The following is a 21,284-nucleotide window of genomic DNA, read 5'->3' on the forward strand; positions in this document are numbered from 1 at the left end:
GGCTGGATTTACAAACAAGGGTGTGTGTGTGTGTGTGAGGGTGTGTGTGTGTGTGTGAGGGTGCGTTTGTAAACACCTTCAACTCAGCTCAGGTACTTATTGACACATCAATCAACTCACTACAGTTTTTCAAGTCACTACAGTAATCACTGTAGTGAGTTGCCGTTTTACGAAAAATGGGTAGTTCTCGATTATTTATGCCCAAAAAATCGAGAAAAAAAGTTGGTGTCATTTGACGGTTTACACCCGTATTTTCACACACCGACTTATGATCAAAAAATGGCCCTTACACACTTTACTCGGTTTTGATTCTAGCGCATGCGCAATGCAGACTAATACTATGGCCGACTTCCGGTGTGTAATGATCTCGATTTTTCTACAAAGCAACAAATGATCTCATCAGGTAAGTTAATTTTCTGTTGATTTTACCGTGAATTAAAGCGTTAATTACAAAACATCACATCGTTTCCATATACAAAGATATTAATCAATCACTCGATAAACATAGAGTATTTAGATTTCGTTGTTTATATGCCCTTGAAAAATTTATGTTCAAATCCCTTAGTTATAATCCACAAAATAAAACTTTAATGTTAAAGAATTATTTAAATATATTTCCATATAACTTTAAATCCACTACATGGCCCAATCCATTTGTTAAGCATAATTTGCAGTCGTCATCGAGTCTAAGTTCGAATTTTCTCGAATTATTGATAATGTTGACATGTTTCTATTTCATGCACTCGTATCAATTAATTATGTTCAACTTATATAAAAAATTATACTTCATGTAATATATCAAACGTATCTGGTTCCTTGTTCTAGTTATGAACTGAACTGGAATTATCTCTATCCTTTATAGTCACACATATTGCCATCAACACATCTTCAGTTCAGAAGTTAAATAAATTATTTTATGAAGTTAGAAATTATTTATCTTATTTATCTTTGTCCAAGACATGCACTTCATTTGTAATTTATTCTTTATTTAAAAAAAAAACTGCTTCAAATATGTATGATTACAAAAGTATTTAACAGTACATTCTCACCATATAAGAATCACACTTTTCGATTTTAAATGTTTCTCGACTGATTTTACAGAATTTCAAATGAACAAATTCATTTAAATATTTTCTAATACAATGTCCCTGATGTATGTCACAATGGAACACCTGCACATGTATTGTATAAAAAGAATTTAGAAAGATTAGATATCTTTATAATGGAGGTACGTGTATGATAAACTGTTTTGATCGGAAGGGGAAATGCATTTTTAAAATACTACGGCTAATGTAGATAAGATCAGAGTTCTCTTTCATCCAAAAATAAAGTATGCTCAGTTCTTCTTGTATGTGTCCTTAAAACTGGTAAACTAATCAAAATATGAAAATCTGCAAGTTTTTGTACATGTATTCAGATTGGAAACTTTAATCATTAGTTGCTTACCTGTCCGTGTAAGAGAAATAATTACAGTCTCTAGACTTGATGAGGTGTGATTACGGTAATTGTAAAATGTGGTTTCCAAGACTTTACCTTATTTATTCATTAGAGTTAGTGATTCATGTTCACTATTGTTTTCTCAGAAGGAGATGATCCAGGAATTCTTCCGGGGGGGGGGGGGGTCCATGCCCCCGCCCCCCCCCCCCCCCCAAAAAAAATCCAACTGAGAAATTTACCCAAAACTTAAAAAATAAATAGATAAATTTTAAAAAACGCAAACTTGTCCATCCCCCCCCCCCCCCGAGCAAAACTACAATTTGAAAACTCAAATATATATAAATAAAAAATTAAAAAATAAAAATAAAAAAATATGAGTGGACTGGACTGGATCGGTGCGTGAATTGCTAAACATTGTCCATCGTATATATAAAGAACTGCATAAATTTTACACTTAGTCTAATCAGGGACTATATATAGAAATATCTATTTGAACATTGTTAATGCCTCCCCCCTCCCCCCTCTCCATTTACCATGTTTATTTCTAGTAAAAAAAAAATTGTCTGATTAACCTATTCTACTCAAATTTACTCAAGTAATAAACATTTTTTTTTTCTGTGTAAAATTTCATTCCGAGTCATCACCGGAACGAATTACTACTTAATCGTAACTGTTGTGGCGTGATGCTTGATTGTGAACCTGATAACATAGAAATACTTATTGGATTATACCTTCGATGTCATTCTGTGATTTATTTTAGTATGTAAATACCCCTCATGGTAAGTATAGAGTAAGAAACGTTATATAAAGGTGTAAATGACAAGTTCAAAATATTTACATGATAAACAAATCAGAGGTCATTCGAGTCACGTATAAAATTATTAAGTCATGCATGTGATATCAGTCAAGTGCAGATATTTCACAAAGGTTTGGTTGTGCATATATTTTAAACCTTTCACTGTGGTGTTTGTGAGCGTGATACGTGATACAGCTGTGATACCAACACGTAAAAGAAGATAGGCTAAGTGAGACTCTTGTAAATTCACATACACACACAAAAGATGTAAAGGTTGCTCCACACCTCTTCAAATTAAGGCTTTGCCACACTACAGCATGTACAAAGCTTAAAAAACTTGCATCGATGTACAGAAAGATTAACATACTCGCTGGCATATGCTGAAGGCTTGTGCCATGCACCATAATCATGATAATTGCACTGAAGTAAAAAAAATTTAAAATGGTCATTAAATCAACCATATTAGCACCAAAGTGTGCATTCAATTTTCCCTTGGCTCTGTTCATTGGAAAGATTTCGACATTATATCTTTTAAAGGAAAGGTTTGTTTTGTTTGTATGTTGTTTAACATCCCTCTCGAGAATTTTTCACTCATATGGAGACGCCACCACTTGCCGGTGGAGAGCTGCAAATTTTGTCCTATACTCGGCATTTATGGCCATTGAGCAGTGAGGGATCTTTTTTGTGCCAGCACCTACTGCGACATGGGTTATAAGGTCTCATCCGAAGGACCGGTCTCCACGTCCCACAGTGGGATTCGAACCTGCGACGTAAGAATCAACTCCTTACTCTGCGACTCTAGAGCAGACGCTCTAACCACTGCGCCACGCGGGCGACTTTAAAGGAAAGGAATTGTATAGTTTGATATGTGCACACCCTAGATTTTGGAAATGTTAATGCTTTACTTTTATTGTTTTAATTACTTTCATTTTCAGATGTTTATTTTTTGCGAATGTGTGCATTTGGCCGGAAAACAATCTGACATTCCACCTTGAGATGTTATTTGAGAGTTGTTCCATCCTTAAATGTAAAGCAAGGATTTAAAACAGTGTGAGAAAAGGTTATCATTATCGCCTATGGGAAATGTATTGGTGGACTGTATACCCCATATATATTGAGTACGTCTATTGGTAAGCATGCTAAGAGAAATTCTACTTGTTAAAAAAATTGTACTTTCAGGCTGAGTTGAAGTTTGTAATTTAATAATATTATCATTTCCAATTGTTGAAATCTATGAAATACACAACTTTTATTTTGCTTAATGTGCATATTTTAAAACAAATCGAGTCGCAATATAGTGTCCTTCCAAAATTTTGAGGTGAAATAGACATAGTGTATATAGACACAGTTAAGGCACGGAACCCATATATGAAATTTAGAAAAGATGTACGGGCTCCACAGACCCAAGATATGGACACAGAATCTGAGGTTGAAAGCAAGGTGTTATTGTGCACAGAAACCAATGTGTAGGCAAGGAATACTTGTCCCAAGAAGACAGTTTCTAACTTACAAAATTTGAATGAGGCAGATTTGGTTCAAACTATATACATGTATTTTTAATCTCACGGCTTTTTACATAGCATGATCATAACTTCCTTTGTGCAAATCAGATTAGAAGGATTCATGATCCTGAGCTAATATAGCTTGTGTCTTTCTAACTTTATAAAAGATAAATAACTAATATACATGTATATCACTTGGAATTGTACTTAGGTCAACTTGAATGATTTTGTCACTTTTGAACTAAAAGTCTAAGTAAGTAAGTCTAATATAGAAGCCATTTGAAATCTTTATCCTTGGATGTTTCAATGCAAGCTGACAGACATTGAAATAGTCTTTGTTGATCAATGATGATTTAACCTAAGTTAACAGTCTCATTTCATTTTGTGTCATCACATGATAAAGAAAGTTATGATTTTATTAAATTCAAATTGAACAAACTTAGGCTGAAAAAAACAACAACATGTATTTCCCATAACCCAGCTGACCTAATTTTACCCACCGACTCTACTACTTTTTATTCCAAATCAAGATTTTGAATCATACTTTTGTTCATAGTAAAGTTTTCTCATAGTGCAGTCCATAAAATGCATGTCTCGTACACTGTAAAAACCTGTTTATCCAAGAGTCTTAAAGAGTACTCCTACTTTATATATATATATATATATATATATATATATATATATATATATATATATATATATATATATATATATATATATATATATATATGTTTGTTTGTTTATTCATATATATGTAAGTTTATGTACATGTATATGATAGAAAAACAATGTACAAAATAATTAATTGATGCTTTCAAAATAAAACGTGTTGCTTGTGTGACGCAGTGGTTAGAGTGTTTGCTCTAGAGTCGCGAAGTAAGGAGTTGATCCTTAGATTGCAGGTTCGAATCCCACTGTGGGACGTGAAGACTGGTCCTTCGGATGAGACCATATAAACAGAGGTCCTATGTCGCAGTAGGTGCTGGCATGAAAAAGATCCCTCACTGAGAGCGGAGTATAGGTCTATTAATTTGCAGCCCTCCACCGACAAGTAATGGCATCTCCATATGAGTGAAAATTTCTCGAAAGGGAATTAAACAACAAACAAACAAGTAAACAAAATTAACAGTAAAGTAAAAAAAAAAAAGTTATTCCCTACTTACCTAGCCTAATTTTTTTAGCATATGTCACCAGAAACACATAATTTTTTTCATTTGGCCTAATTAAGGTAAATTACTATATAATTGTGCATTGAATCATTTGATTCTTAATAAGAAACTACTATAAATTGTTAAAATGATAGTGTAGATAAGTTCTATAAAAATGAATGTGGCACTCTCATACATGTATTAATTTCAAACTTTAAAAATTCTAAAACTAATCAAATTAATAATGTAAAGCATTGTAAAGTTTGTATTCAGTCTCTATTTGGCATCTACAGCAACATCAGGGGATTCTCCAAGATCCTAACCCAGATCTAGATGAATTAATTAAGGCACATGCAGATCTCATGACTCCATATTTGGTTATTTTTTGACATGGTCGGTTTCCCAAATCAGGGTCTCCAGATATGGAAAATGGCACAGGTTTCTGGTACAGGTTTTTCAGAATCCATGGGTTCATGTAGGGAACCTAGCACAACTTTCTGTGAAGGGTTTATTTGTAAAACTGTGTTATGTTGTATTTCAGTCATTATCCCATGCCTGTTCTTGCCTTGACCACTTTTTCGCATGGCTTTCTATACATATTTTACATATATAGGGGGAGAAATGCTAGTCTGTTACAGGTTTATGGAAGCTAAATTTGTGCCTGTGTTTAAACCACCCAGACAGTTTCATATGGGAGTAACCCCCCCCCCCCCCTTATGAACATACAGCTAATTCTCATACCTCCTGTTGTTTACAGTTACATGTATGTAGCGAATAAATTGAATTAATGTGTCAATTGATATTATTTATTAATTCAAAGCTAAGTTGAATATATTTTTACATAAGGATTCAATATGTACACAAAAATTCACAAACGAGGTCGGAATCGGTATTCAGTCAAGTTCAAGATCAAAGTGAAAGTAGTGTACTCAATGTACAGGCTTGCAGTATGTAAGTGACATGCATGTGTCATTTTATGAAGGGGTATAAATGAAAACTATTTTCATGGAACAGGATTACATGAATGAGGACATGTACATTCTTTGGAAGCAGTCAGTCAATTTATTCAAGAGTGTGTGAACATGCACACTAATATTTTTCATATTTTATTGATAGCATGATCGATACATGTATTAATTTTGTCTAATGTATTATTTGTCAGCATGGTCAGTAAAACATGCTTTTTAACTGTATTATTTATTTAACTTAACAATGTTGGGACTTAAATCAGTGCAAGATGAAGCAAATTCATAATTTATGATTATTTTCAAATAATGAACATAAATGGAACGTGGAACGTTTGTATGTGTGTAATGTCTGTCTGTGAATGTTTTAGGATGGATGTTTTGTGATATTGAAGTATAACATCGATTTTTTTAGGTTCATGGTGATACAGGAAAACTTCAAGGTTCCTGCAGATGGTGTTTAAAACTATTGGCCAGTGAACACAAACCCATTTAATTATATTTTGAATCTTCACCAGGAGAAAAAAGATGGCAGTACTTCTAATGCGTAAGTAGAATTGTTTCAAAAAGCTTCTTTTTTTTGTTTTGGGGTGGGATGAATGATGTACATAAGCGTTGAAATCCCTTTAATACAGGGTGTTTCAACAAACATGTCCTTCTTTTACTACTTCACATGAGTCCGTCAAAAAAGGAAAGATCAGTGTTTTGTAACGATTTATCTAAAAATAAACATTACAATGCAGTCTTTGCCAAATCTTTTTTTCAGTACATGCCCTTCGGGCAGGTTTAACCACTTATTACGCTAGCCCGAACAAATATTCACATGCCCAGAATTTTATCAAGTAATTTGATTCTTATTTGCCTTTTCATGGCAAGGAAATGATCCGAAATCCATTTCTATCGATCTATTGTCTAGCCATTAATATTGTTTTCAACCTGTACACTTTTTGTGTTTCTTTTGCAAAAGAGTTCCCTGGAAATAGTGGTAGAATAAACTATCGTTAAAATTTTATTTGGTGCTCCACTTCAGATGAAAAATCAGACTTTTAAGTACATTTAATGTTATTGGTATTACTTAATTTGATAATACGGAGGCTTAGGCCTCAGAATTCACATGCCCTTTGGGCTTGTAAGTATGCAATTTCCACATGCCCCCTTCCAATTTTACCAGGTCCCGGGCTTCGGACTCCGGGGTTTGTCGAAGACTGATTACAATGTACTTTTTATAGTTTTTTGAAAGTACATGAAGTGTTTTATTCCAAAGATTTTTAGCTCACCTGAGCCAAAGGCTCAAGTGAGCTTTTCTGATCAAAATTTGTCCGTTGTCTGTCGTTGGTTGTTGTAAACTTTTCACATTTTCATCTTCTTCTCAAGAACCACTGGGCCAATTTCAACCAAACTTGGCACAAAGTATCCTTGGGTAAAGGGGATTCAAGTTTGTTAAATGAAGGGCCACGCCTTCTTCCAAGGGGAGATAATTAAGAATTTGTGAAAAATTAAGGCATCATTAAAAAAATCTTCTTCTCAAGAACCACTGTGCTTGAAAATATGAAACTTATGTGGAAGCATCCTCAGGTAGTGTAGATTCAAGTTTGTTCAAATCATGACCCCTGGGGGTCGGGTGGGGCCACAATGGGCGATCAAAGTTTTACATAGGAATATATAGGAATAATCTTTAAAAATCTTCTTTTCAAGAACAGCAAAGCCATGATTGGTCATATTTATATGGTAGCCTCCTCAGATAGTGTAGATTCAAGTTTGTTCAAATCATGACCCCCGGGGGTCGGGTGGGGCCACAATGGGCGATCAAAGTTTTACATAGGAATACATAGGTTAAATCTTTAAAAATCTTCTACTCAAGAACAGCAAAGTCATGTTTGGTCATATTTAAATGGAAGCATCCTCAGATAATGTAGATTCAATTCAAATTTGTTCAATTCATGACAACCCCCCCCCCCACCACCACCACTTTTTTATTTAAACTTTTCAACCTTTCAAGACTGAACTGAATTCTGCTTTTTCCTAGCCATAGTGCTCAGGTGAGCGATGTGGCCCCTGGGCCTCTTGTTTAAAATCTCGTGATCATGCAGGAAGTATGAACATATTCCTGATCTCGTTCATTATACTCAAAACGTTTGACATCTTTATGTATCATACCCTGTACAAAATGTTCCACCTGGAAAAAGGCATAATCAAGACAGAATTCTCAGTAAAATTCCAGGCGTAAAACTTACTATAAATGTTAAAGCAATATAAGCAGAAACCAAGCGTTAACCAAGCGGAGACTAGCTGGAAATTTGAGGCGAAAATGTAATTAGTTCCGCCTGGAAATTGACATTCTGCCTGCATGGAAATTGAAATTCCACCTAGAATTGAAATAACAGGATTCCGCCTGAATATAGATTCTATTTAAACTGTCCAAAATATTTCTTTTTTATAATTTCCAGCTATTTTCCCACTGAACTAAATTCAGCCTAGAATTTGATGACTGGAATCTGTTAAATTTAGGCAGAATCTCTGAGAGCCTGGAATTTGTGGATTCGGTGGAATACCCTTGGTGTCCAACGAAATTCTGGGCGGAATCCACCTTAATTGTTTGTACAGGACTAAATCATAATCACTAAAATGTTTAATTTCACATCAGTCAGTCGTAAAATTAAGTGCCAACTTGACTCAGAATTACCTTACTACCTGCTAAGATGCTAGAAAGCTAAAAATACATGCAGGGTTTTCTAGTAAATGTTGAAAATCGTAATTTATTCATTTTGTTTTCCAGAAATTTTTATTGGTCTGTTGGGACTTACTAGCGACAGATTTTATTAGTCCAAATGAAAATGTATTAGTCTGATCAGACTAACGGACTTACATTAGTGTTGAACCCTGACATTAAAATATCTCAGGCATATATTTAGTCAGGCCATGCTTACACTGTATAAAACATGATGCTGGAAAGTTGAATTGAAAATTTAAGTCTCCTTTATCAGTCTCTAACAAAAACTTTTAACTAAATCAGTAGAATTAATTTAAAATTCATAGTCTTTCCGAAATGTTTAGACTTTATATTTTGCAATAATTACTTAAGTGTTCATTATTGATATCCCTTATCTTAATTCCTGAAACTGACAAATCACAGTAGCCGAGACGGTAGTTGTTGTCGGTACTCGCATTATAATCAATAGGTCCCTGTTCAATTCTTGTTCCTAGCACCTTGTCAATCCAAGATGTTTGAAATAGGTAATGAGATTGTTCGATTACTAAGCTGTGACTCTATAAGTGAAAGATGCATGTGTTTTAAATGGAACCTTAAAAATCAAGGTCTCATTTCATGGTAGGCAAAATAAAAAAAAAAACCCTCCAGTGTTAAGCTACTAGTATACATTGTAGTGAAACCAAATATCGAAATTTTATGATATGGAGTCATATGTTTTTTTTTTTCAACCACAAATTAAATCCCCTCAAATCATGAAAATTTAAACCAGTGAAAATAACCAATTTTGCATTAATTGAGAAACTTGCATGTATCTGAAAGCTTCCTGAAATACCAGTAGTGTAGATTCAAGTTTGTTCAATTCATGGACCCTAGGGGTAGGGTAGGGCCACAGAAGAGGATCAAAGTTTACATGGAATGACAGAAACATGATTTAAATTAGTCATATTTATTATATCCATGTCCTTACCAAATTTCTGTTGCACTTTTCTCAGCAACTACTCATCGAAGGTGCTTAATATTTTAGCACGCTCTCTGTTTAGGCATGCCATATGGTAGGATGTATTTTTGTAGGAATCCCATGTTAACTTCCTGTTTATCCCTCCATCTGTCCGTACTAAATTTCCATCACAGTTTTCTCAACAACTGTTAAGGATGATGCTTGAAAGTTTAGCACACTTTTAAATTGTTTAGGCATGCCATATGGTGGGATTCATTTTTGTATGAATTTGACGTCAACTTCCTGTTTACCCCTGTGCTTGTCCGTACCAAATTCAAATCAGTGCGGGAATTATAATTACTAGTGAGCATTGGGTCGATCACAGACTTCTTGTTTTCTATTTGATAGGAATGTCTTTTACTTTAATTAGCTAAAATACTTATTTAGTTCTTCACAAATATTCTAAGAATGTTCTTTTTTTATAATATGTGTAACCATTACTGTTTCTTGAGTCAAGATTTTTTTAATTTATTTTATTGGTATTTATTTCTACTAGAAGCAGCTACTAGGGAAGATTTAATGAAGGAAGATGAGGAAGTGGAGAAAAAGCTGAAGAACAAGGAGGACAAGGTGAAGAAAGGACAAGGTTATTACATTATGTATCTCACAGTATTTTTACAAAGCCCTCTCAAATCCTGATTTATAAAGTTTTTTTGTAAAACTTAAGAATGAATTCTTATTTAGTTCTTGATCCTTAAATATAAATGAAGAAGGTAACAATTTTTACAGGGCACAGTGACTTGCAGTGTGTGTCATGTAACATTATTACAACATCTATATCATGGGTCCATAATTTTGAGTAAGTCATTCATCAACCACTTTATCTGTACTGGAAACCATTTCTGAGAGGGATGAAGTGATGGAAGATAATGAGCCAGAGGGTGGAACGGAAGAGAAAGGGAAAGAAATAAAGAAAAAGGCAGAATGAAAAAGGACTAGGTAATTATTGTCACAATACCCCCCCCCCCCCCTTTCCCCATCAATGTATTTCTTCAAGTCAACAAAATTACCGTGTACTTATCTTATTCTTTCATAAATATTTTGAGAAAAAATATCAAAACATCAACTTTGACTGGATGTAGTGACTTGCATGTGTGTAATTAGCTATGGTCGATACAATGACCTTGTCAGCAAAAACAATCTTTCATTACATGTAAGTCGAATGCGGACTGATGTTTTTAATACTAATTGTTTGGCCATTATTTACACATTGAATTGTCTGTTTACACATTGAATTGTCTACAGACTTTTCCTTTTTCCCGATCATGACAAGGAGCACACATCAAATGTGAATGATTGGCAGAGGATGTTTACTCCTATATTGCACCTGATCCCACCTCTGATGTTTTTAGTGGTCCGTGTTTGCTCCTGATTTGTATTTTTTCTATGGACTCTTGAGCTTCGTTATCTCCATAATTATATGATTGTACAGTGAAAACTGTCTAATCTGACACCTGTGCAATCCATCACACTGTAAATTCCAACGTTAAATTTCATTCCCATTTTACTTTTTTCTATGTTTTTTTACACTGATCAATACGACGCCCTATCTATTCCGACAAAAAATTTGTCTCCCAGTGCATGTCGGATTACACAGGTTTCACTGTATGATTAAGTGGTATTTGAGTACTCTTTACTGGAACCCAGGAACATCTTTATTTTTTTTTACTTTGTGTCGTCTAGTTTAAGATAATGAGATTGGACTGTATATAGGTAATTCATCATGAAAAATGTTACATGTTACATGACTATGCCCTGACTTTACCTTAGGCTAAAAATGTCGATCAAGACACATTTCTAGTCTTCTTTGCAAGTACTTGTAAATCTGTTCAGTCATGTTTTTTTTTTTCTTTTGTGTGAATCAAGCTGCACACTTTGAAACTTTGAATCATAACCTTGTTAATTGATGCCTGTTATAGGGGAAACGTTATTTCTTGACCAGGCTTTAATAGCAGCAAGAAATATAGGTGAATTTGAGGTCATGGAAATATTTTAGGTAACAACAAAAGTATGTATTTCACATTCTAGTACCAAAACGTTTCTGTCGAAGTCAAGCAGGTACATGAAAACGAATAAGTTACTAACCACTCTTTTCTCAGATAAATCACTAAAAAGGTTCAGTATGCCAAGATTTTTCATGAATCTGGTAAAATCCGAAACTTGACTGAAAATTGAGTTTTTGTCAGTTTAGTAGTTTATCGAATTGGATTTTTTTTTTACAGAACTTGCAATAGAAGAAAAACTTGAGGAAATGAAGAGGAAGAAATTGAAGATGAAAAGAAGAGCTCTGGGAGGAAAAAAGTGAGCATAGTGCAGTTATTTCTATCATTTTACATTTTATTGCTGCATTATCAGATGCCGTCTGAATCATAAACCTTATCTACTGATAAAGATGATGAGCAAACAAGGCAAGTAAATGCCTATTGTGTGACAAAAAAAAGATGTAAAAAGTTAAATCTTAATCATGTCAAAATTTTCTTTGATACTTCATGTAACATTATTGTATACCTTATGTAAAATCTTTGCAATTTGCTACAATCTTATAACGATTAATATTATTGATCTATGAAATAGCAGATACACACCAAAAGAGGGCAAAAATGGTCATTTTTTCCTCCTATATCATACTTTTTAAATATGAGTAGGTCTTCACTCCATATTTTGGTAAGATTATACTCGAAGCATATTTAAAACTTTTCCTATTTCGTTTGACAAAAACATGGTGAAATGACCAACTCTTCTAAAAATAGACTTTTATGTCACAACTAGTGATGGGAATTGGTAAGAATTTCATAATCGATGATCAGGCTACTGTAACTAACTAATTATCAATTATAATCGGACATTTACAAAGTCTGTCAATTTTAGTTTATTTAATGGTAAGAATGGTTGAATAACTACTTTCTGTGGTGGTCCAGCTGTAGTTGGAATAACTGTGTCTCGGAACAACCCCTAGTCCTTAGGACAATATCATTTTAACGACAGAATGTTCTATCTAGTCAAGCTGGTTCTACGCGCATTTTGTAGAATCCAAAGTACGTCCATACCCAGGAATGAGCGTTGTTACCCGGGTATGAATACAATGTCTCTTTGTCTGTGCCATTACGATATGCATATAAGTTAATAGAAAAGTTGCGGCTGGAATATTTGGCTTAAAAACTATTACGCTTTTAAAATAAAATAAATAACCCGATTAATCAGAATAAAAAATTTGTAATCGAGTGCTTGGATTATGCCAGCAATCGACTGATTTTCGATTATAATCGATGATTGGAACACCACTAGTCACAACAACATTCTTCTTCTTCTTCCCTTGATGGAGTAAACTCAATTTGAGTGTTAAAACTCCAGTAATATTCATTCATATCATGGTTTGACATTAACTTTTATGAGTACTAGATCAGTCGTGCTACTTCCCATAATTTTTACTAGCTCTGACCATAAATTCACTAGCCCTGACCAAACTTGAAAATTTTCTATTTATAACCTCCTATTATAATGGGAAAAAAGTTTTGAAACCATACTACAGTGTATCTCGCATGTGCTCATGTATACATTTTGACAGACTGTTGAGCCCATAGGTAGCAGCCCAATGAGTGAACATGCGAATGTTATAAGCTTTAAAGAACATTAATTCAAGGAACTTAAAAAAAATTATTACTGTAAATATACATGTAAATAAATTAAAAACTATAATATTCAATGAATATTTATACCAAATGATACTGAACAAAGCTGAGGTTTCGATTGTGACTTGTCTATTACAGCCGGTCTAAAAAAAATAGCAATTGTGTCATGCAGGAAAGTTTTCTTTTTCAGAGCAATGGCTGTGTTTGCAATCTGAAAATTAAGAAAATTTCTTTAAAAAGTTTTTAGTCAGAGCATTTATTTGAAAGACTGAAATGAGAGTTAACATTCATTTCATCCACACAACCAGTCGGGCAAGTTATTGAACATTTAACATGACGGACCATGCATTTACTAGACTGGGTCAGTCGGACGTGCCTTAGTGTCAAACCCTGCATATCTTTCAGCAATATATTTGAAATCCATTTAGTCAAGAGCCACATTTTTAAACGTGATTTACATATGTAAATGCCCATTTTTGTCATGTAGTTTAGTGGTTAGCATGTTAGTCTCTTAGAAAAAAAACTGATATTCAGGATTTAATTTCATTGCTTGGGTTTCAACCCCTAGAATACCACTTCTTTTTTTTTTTTTTATCATAGAATGATTTTTGCTTAAAGAATTTTCCACAGAAAAGTTTTGTTTGTAATATAATGTTATACCTTTCAATAAGAAGAACTTTACTCTAAATACTAAACTCAATATTTGAATATGACTTTTATACATTTGAAGCTATAGGCTTTTTGCATGCCTTGTTCACCCATCTCCTTATGCACATTATGAAACATGTAAAACTAATTATTACATATTACTGTTACTTGGTAGACTTTTAGTGTAATTAAAATTAGGTCTTTCATTTTACTCCATTTATTAATATATGTTACTAATGAGAGACAGATAAATATACAGGAAAAGCTAAATGAATCTAATTTGTGTAGCTTGTTGAATGTTTTCATTTATAATATTCTTATAAGTGACTTGCTTGGATACATGTTTTCATTTTGAAAAAATCCTTATTTGTCTAGATGCATGTATTCTGTTGTGAGTACTTATATAGTCCTAACTATAAAGATTCCAACCTTTTGATATGTAAATTATAGAACAAGATGAGATTAAAGTTTGGCACTTTAAACTGGAAAGCTTGATAGGAAACCAAAGGCAAGGACAAAAGAAAAGGATAACCCAAAATTTCAGAAAGTGTTTGTTAAGTTGTGAATATGCTTTTCGCTGTGTATTCTTTTTAGTGCCTTGGTCGGAAAGCAATGTCCGCTAATTCAAGTACAACGCTAAATGTCTTGCACAAATACACATAAAGAAGAACATTAACAAATGCTCTAAATCAAATCTCCGCTAACTTGCTCAATAATCAACCTCTGCCAAATATCGTACATGCTAAATATTATACATTTAAAGTAATTCAAAAGGCTAACAAGTTCTAAAGGATAATCATTTAATACAAATCAAATACACAAAATGTTAACTAGCTGTTTTAGGAATTTTAATTTTAAAATTTATTCTTGTCCTTTTGCTTTTAGAGAAGTGTTGTTGTGTCTTAATTAAGATTGGAAACTTGATCACTGATATATTTTTATTTCATTTTTATGTAAAAGCTTTAATGGTTCTATTATATAATTATGTATTTCAGTTCCATTTGTAAGATGTGTGGACAAAAGAAAAACAGCCATAGAGTGCCAATGTGGAGTGGAATAAGTCAGTATGACTTAAACATGGTCAATTGAAGTGTTTGAATGCCCCTCCAGAAAGCAGAACAATCTTTGAATTTGCAGGAAAGAGTATAAAATTTGCTGTTAAAATATCATAACAGCTAGACAAAGATTAAATAACAACTACATGTACATCTAAAGAATTCTTTTGTCATAATAGTGATTCATGTGCTAGTACACGTGACAAGTGCTATAACGACCTAATATAAGTGTGTTTTAGGAGCATGTTGACTCTATTGTAAATGTATTGACTCCTTATATGACCTCATTTATATATAACATTATATGAATGGTAGTGTAGTGACTTGAAATGTGTATTAGTAGTATAGCTCGTTATGTGTGGTAATTTTGTTATTTGTTTTACATGTATGATGGTACATATAGTATGGTGACTCATGTGTTGGGAATTAATGTATAATTTTATGTGTGTTACTGGTATAACTCATAATGTGTGTAAATATTGTTTTTTGTAATACATATTAGTAGTGTAGTGACTCGACATGTGTGTAGGTAGTGTAGTGACTCGACATGTGTGTTATGAGTGTAGCTTATGATGTGTGGTAATTTTGTGTACGTATGTAGTATGGTGACTCATGTGTTAGGAATGTTTAATTTTATGTATGTTACTGATATGCCTCCTCGTCTGATTTAAAATGGTTATTTGTAATGTATATATTAGTAGTAAAGTGACTCGACATGTGTGTTAGTAGTGTAGTGACTCGACATGTGTGTTAGTAGTGTAATGACTCGACATGTGTGTTAGTAGTGTAGTGACTCGACATGTGTGTTAGTAGTGTAGTGACTCAACATGTGTGTTAGTAGTGTAGCTTATTATGTGTGGTAATTTTGTTATTTGTTATGTGAGTTGTACATGTAGTATGGTGACTCATGTGTTGGGAATGTATAATTTTATGTGTGTTACTTGTATAACTCATTGTGTGTGTTTTAATATAGTTATTTGTAGTGTATATATTAGTATTGTAGTGACTCCACAAGTATGTTAGTGTGTAGTGACATGACATGTGTGTTAGTAGTGTAGTGACTCGACTTGTGTGTTTGAAGTGTAGCTTATTATATGTGGTATTTTTGTTATTTGTTATGGTTGTTGTATATTTAGTATGGCAACTCATGTGTTGGGAAAGTATATTTTAATTTGATGTGTGTTACTGGTATAGCTCATTGTGTGTTTTAATAATTTTTTTTGTAATGTATATTTTATTAGTGTAGTGACTCGACATGTGTGTTAGTAGTGTAGTGACTCGACATGTGTGTTAGTAGTGTAGTGACATGTGTGTTAGTAGTGTAGTGACTCGACATGTGTGTTAGTAGTGTAGCTTATTATGTGTGGTAATTTTGTTATTTGTTATGTGTGTTGTACATGTAGTATGGTGACTCATGTGTTGGGAATGTATTATTATATTCTTGCTCCAAAAGATACTGTTTTACCCTTGTCTGTCTAGCTGTGTGTGTGTCTGTCTGACTCTCCATAACAAATTTTTTGTCACAGTTTTCTGAGCAACTACTCATTGCAGATGCTTGAAATTTTAGCATACTCTTTGTTTAGGCTTGGTGGGAATCATTTTCATACAAATCTGATGTCAACTTCCTGTTTATCCATGTGTCTGTCCATACCACACATAACACATTTTCGTCGCAGTTTTCTAAGCAACTACTTATTGCTTGAAATTTTAGCACACTCATTGCTGAGGCATGTCATATGGTGGGATTCATTTTTGTATGAATTTGATGCCAACTTCCTTTTTATCTGTGCGTCTGTCCGTACCATACATAACGAATTTTTTTCGCAGTTTTTTCAGCAATTACTCAGAGCAGATGCTTGAAATTTTAGCACATTCTTTATTTTGGCATGCCATATCGTGGGATTTATTTTTGTACAAGTCTGATGTCAACTTCCTGTTTATCTGTGTGTCTGTCTATACCATATATAACAAATATTTGTTGCAGTTTCTCATCAACTACTTATTGCAGATGCATGAAAGTTTACACACTCTTTGTTTAGGCATGCCATATGATGGGATTCATTCCTGAATTTGATGTCAACTTCCTGTTTAACTGTGCGTCTGTCTGTATAATATGGAACAAATTTTTGTCAAAGTTTTCTCAGCAACAACTCATTGCAGATGCTTGAAATTTTAGCACACTCTTTGTTGACGCATAATTGTCATATGGTGGGATTCCTTTTTGTATGAATCTGATGTCAACTTCCTGTTTATTCATGCATCTGTCCATAGTTGAACTTGTGAATATACACATGATAGTGTATATTCAAATCACAGCGGAGGTATTACCAGTGAGCATTGGCTCACAGGCTTCTTGTTTTATGTGTGTTACTGGTATAGCTCATCATGTGATTTAATGTTGTTATTTGTAATGTATATATTAGAAGTGTAGTGACTCGACATGTGTGTTAATAGTGTAGTGACTCGACATGTGTGTTTGTAGTGTAGCTTTTTATGTGTGGTAATTTTGTTATTTGTTATGTGTGTTGTACATGTAGTATGTTGACTCATTACGTGTTGGGAATATGTGATTTTATGTGTGTTATTGGTAAAGCTCCTCATGTGTTCTTATATTGTTATTTGTAATATACAGTGAAACTTGTCTTATTCGGATGTTGTGTACTCCAAAAACTTGACTTATACAATGTTAACTTTAAGTCACCTGCAGTAGACTCAATTGTTTTAAATGTTGTCTAATCCGGAATGTCGTCTAATCCAGCGAATTTCTCGACATGTGTGTAAGTAGTGTAGTGACTCGACATGTGTGTAAGTAGTGTAGTGACTCGACATGTGTGTTATGAGTGTAGCTTATGATGTGTGGTAATTTTGTTATTTGTTATGTGAGTTGTACATGTAGTATGGTGACTGGTGTGTCGGGATTGTATAATATAAAATGTGTTACTTGTATAACTCATTGCGCGATTTAAAACTGTTATTTGTAAGGTATATATTAGAAGTGTAGTGACTCGATATGTGTGTAAGTAGTGTAGTGACTCAACATGTGTGTAAGTAGTGTAGTGACTCGGCATGTGTTTTATGAGTGTAGCTTATGATGTGTGGTAATTTTGTTATTTGTTATGTGAGTTGTACATGTAGTATGGTGACTGGTGTGTCGGGATTGTATAATTTTAAATGTGTTACTTGTATAACTCATTGCGCGATTTAAAACTGTTATTTGTAAGGTATATATTAGAAGTGTAGTGACTCGATATGTGTGTAAGTAGTGTAGTGACTCGGCATGTGTTTTATGAGTGTAGCTTATGAAGTGTGGTAATTTTGTTATTTGTTATGTGAATTGTACATGTAGTATGGTGACTGGTGTGTCGGGATTGTATAATTTTAAATGTGTTACTTGTATAACTCATTGCGCGATTTAAAACTGTTATTTGTAAGTTATATATTAGAAGTGTAGTGACTCGATATGTGTGTAAGTAGTGTAGTGACTCAACATGTGTGTAAGTAGTGTAGTGACTCGGCATGTGTTTTATGAGTGTAGCTTATGATGTGTGGTAATTTTGTTATTTGTTATGTGAGTTGTACATGTAGTATGGTGACTGGTGTGTCGGGATTGTATAATTTTAAATGTGTTACTTGTATAACTCATTTCGCGATTTAAAACTGTTATTTGTAAGGTATATATTAGAAGTGTAGTGACTCGATATGTGTGTAAGTAGTGTAGTGACTCGGCATGTGTTTTATGAGTGTAGCTTATGAAGTGTGGTAATTTTGTTATTTGTTATGTGAATTGTACATGTAGTATGGTGACTGGTGTGCCGGGATTGTATAATTTTAAATGTGTTACTTGTATAACTCATTGCGCGATTTAAAACTGTTATTTGTAAGTTATATATTAGAAGTGTAGTGACTCGACATGTGTGTAAGTAGTGTAGTGACTCGACATGTGTGTTAGTAGTGTAGTGAATCAACATGTGTGTTAGTAGTGTAGCGTATTATGTGTGGTAATTTTGTTATTTGTTATGTGAGTCGTACATGTAGTTTGGTGACTCGTGTGTTGGGAATGTATAATTTTATGTGTGTTACTTGTATTGCTCATTGTGTGATTTAAAATTGTTATTTGTAAGGTGTATATCAGTAGTGTAGTGACTCAACATGTGTGTAAGTAGACTGTAGTGTCTTGACATGTGTGTAAGTAGTGTAGTTACTTGACATGTGTGTTAGTTCTGTAGTGACTCGACATGTGTGTTAGTAGTATAGTGACTCGACATTTGTGTTAGTAGTGTACCTTATTAATATGTGTGATGCATAAATAAACCTAATATTATGTGTGGTACTTTTGTTATTTGTTATGTGAGTTGTACATGTAGTATGGTGACTCATTTGTTGGGAATGTATAATTTTATGTGTGTTACTGGTATAGCTCATTGTGTGTTTTAATATTGTTACATGTATTTGTAATACATATTTTGTATTGTTATTTTGATTTGTTTGTTGTACATGTAGCATGGGATTCATTTTGTGTTGGGAATGTAGAATTTTACCTGCGGTAGTGTACATGTAGCTCATTTTGTGTGCTAATATTGTTATTTTTATGTGTAATAGTCATGTAGTGACTCAATATGTGTGTAAGTAGTGTAGCTCATTATGTGTTTTCATGTTGAGTTAGTTTAGAAGAGTGTTGACTTACCGTGTAAGTTAGAGTAGCCTCTTGCTATGTGTGAGCATAATATAAAAAGACACTTTTTTATGATTTGTATATAATTATTAAAACATTGCTAAATATAATATTATATCAACCTCTATTGATAAACTTGCATGTGTTTGAATTTCTAATGTAATGTAAGCTACATGAATAGATCATATTTTGACTGAATTTTGAATGAGCACAATTTGTGATGATTTTTATTTTTGAAATAAACAGAAATTTAATTTTCTTTGTATATGTTTATTTTTTTGTTAGATTGCAGAATAAAACTACATAACTTTTGCAGTATTAAATATCTAGAAATGCTTTTCATGACCAAAACGGTGGATACTTATACAGTTAAAATATACCACTGAGGGAGTTAGCAAGATTCCAGTTCCCCAAGGCCAAGACTATTTCCCGAGGCGAAGCCGAGGGAAATAGTCCTGGTCGAGAGGAACTGAAATCTTGCTAACTCCCGCAATGATATACTTTTAACTGTTTTATTATACTGATAAAAACTTAAAATTTAGAGTTAGAGGATTCAGATAGCATGATTTCATAGCAGGGATTAGCTCACTAACTAACTAACACACGGGGATTAGTCCATTCACATATCATACCAATGTAAAAGTAAAATCTAGAGGATTACGGATAACCGGGAATTAGCTTTCGAAGCAGGGATTAGCTCACTTGACTAACGCACGGGGACTAATCCATTCATTACGATTTCTAGAGAATTAGTCACATCTAACGATCTAATGTTCTATAGGGAAAAAATCAGTAGAGATATAATAAAACTATATAACATGTTATTCTGCTTGGGAGAAGGAGTTAAGGGGAAGATCAAATTGGGTAAGAATTATAGACCAATGCAAACTGATGTACAATGTATATACATGTAAAAGCAGATAAATGTTTGTCGGTGGTATGCTGTAAATTTTAAATGATAAAAGCTTGACTTCAACTGTAGGAAATTCTCGAATGGGACAAAAATACACACAATCAATCAATCAGCTGTAGGAAATATCCCTACTAAAATATCATGGTAAAGTTAGATCAAAATAACGATAGTGGTTTTATAATGCACATTATTGTGAAACCTAAAAGACATCTTAAAAGAAACGGGGCGTATAAGGCGGGGACAATCACCCGCTCTGAGATAATAAATTTCTCAATCTTTAAAGTTCATGGAAAAGTTATATTTTTCTAAAATAAAGTTTTCAGGAATGGCATTTTCAACATATTTGATTCATTTATTTTATTAAATGGCATTGGTTGATGATTTGTTTTAAAGTTGTAAGTAAAGCATATTTAGTGGAAAACTGGTTTTTTGGAGCCACACAAAATGATTTTTGAAAATGAATGGGGCAAGTTCCCTTTCTACATTAACCTTTAAATGACCGAAAAGTAAATGTAAAATTAACTTAAAGTTTTAAAAAATGGAGTCTGAGCCCATTCCATTTGAAAATCGAACATTATAGAAAAAAATACGCTTCAACAACCTCTTTTATTTTAATCACACTGAAACACATCAATGACAAGAAGACTTCGTGGCGAAAAATAAATTATTTATCAATAAGTTATTCAGTAAAATAAAGGAAGCTAAAGTGTAAAAGATGATATTGACAATACATTTTTTTTTTTTTTTAAAATGTAACTTTTCAAGAACTTTCAAAATTGAGAATCGTGTTTTTTTCAGGCTGGGAGATTGTC

At 33.3% G+C, this 21,284-nt stretch overlaps 1 protein-coding gene and 1 long non-coding RNA gene across 2 annotated transcripts in view; one reads left to right on the forward strand and one right to left on the reverse strand.

Annotated features, from left to right (window-relative positions):
• Positions 1-21,284, reverse strand: part of LOC133189420 (uncharacterized) — an 80,307-nt gene that overhangs the window by 46,422 nt on the left and 12,601 nt on the right. The window lies entirely within an intron of this gene.
• Positions 3,304-15,072, forward strand: LOC133189481 (uncharacterized). Its single transcript, XR_009721475.1, has 6 exons — positions 3,304-3,363; positions 6,264-6,395; positions 10,052-10,141; positions 10,285-10,494; positions 11,778-11,856; positions 14,828-15,072. It is a non-coding gene; the product is annotated as an uncharacterized LOC133189481 (long non-coding RNA).

Source organism: Saccostrea echinata, unplaced genomic scaffold (assembly GCF_033153115.1).
Source record: "Saccostrea echinata isolate AGI-Se365-2 ecotype Australia unplaced genomic scaffold, CSIRO_AGI_Sech_v1 ptg000018l, whole genome shotgun sequence".
Classification (NCBI taxonomy): domain Eukaryota; kingdom Metazoa; phylum Mollusca; class Bivalvia; order Ostreida; family Ostreidae; genus Saccostrea; species Saccostrea echinata.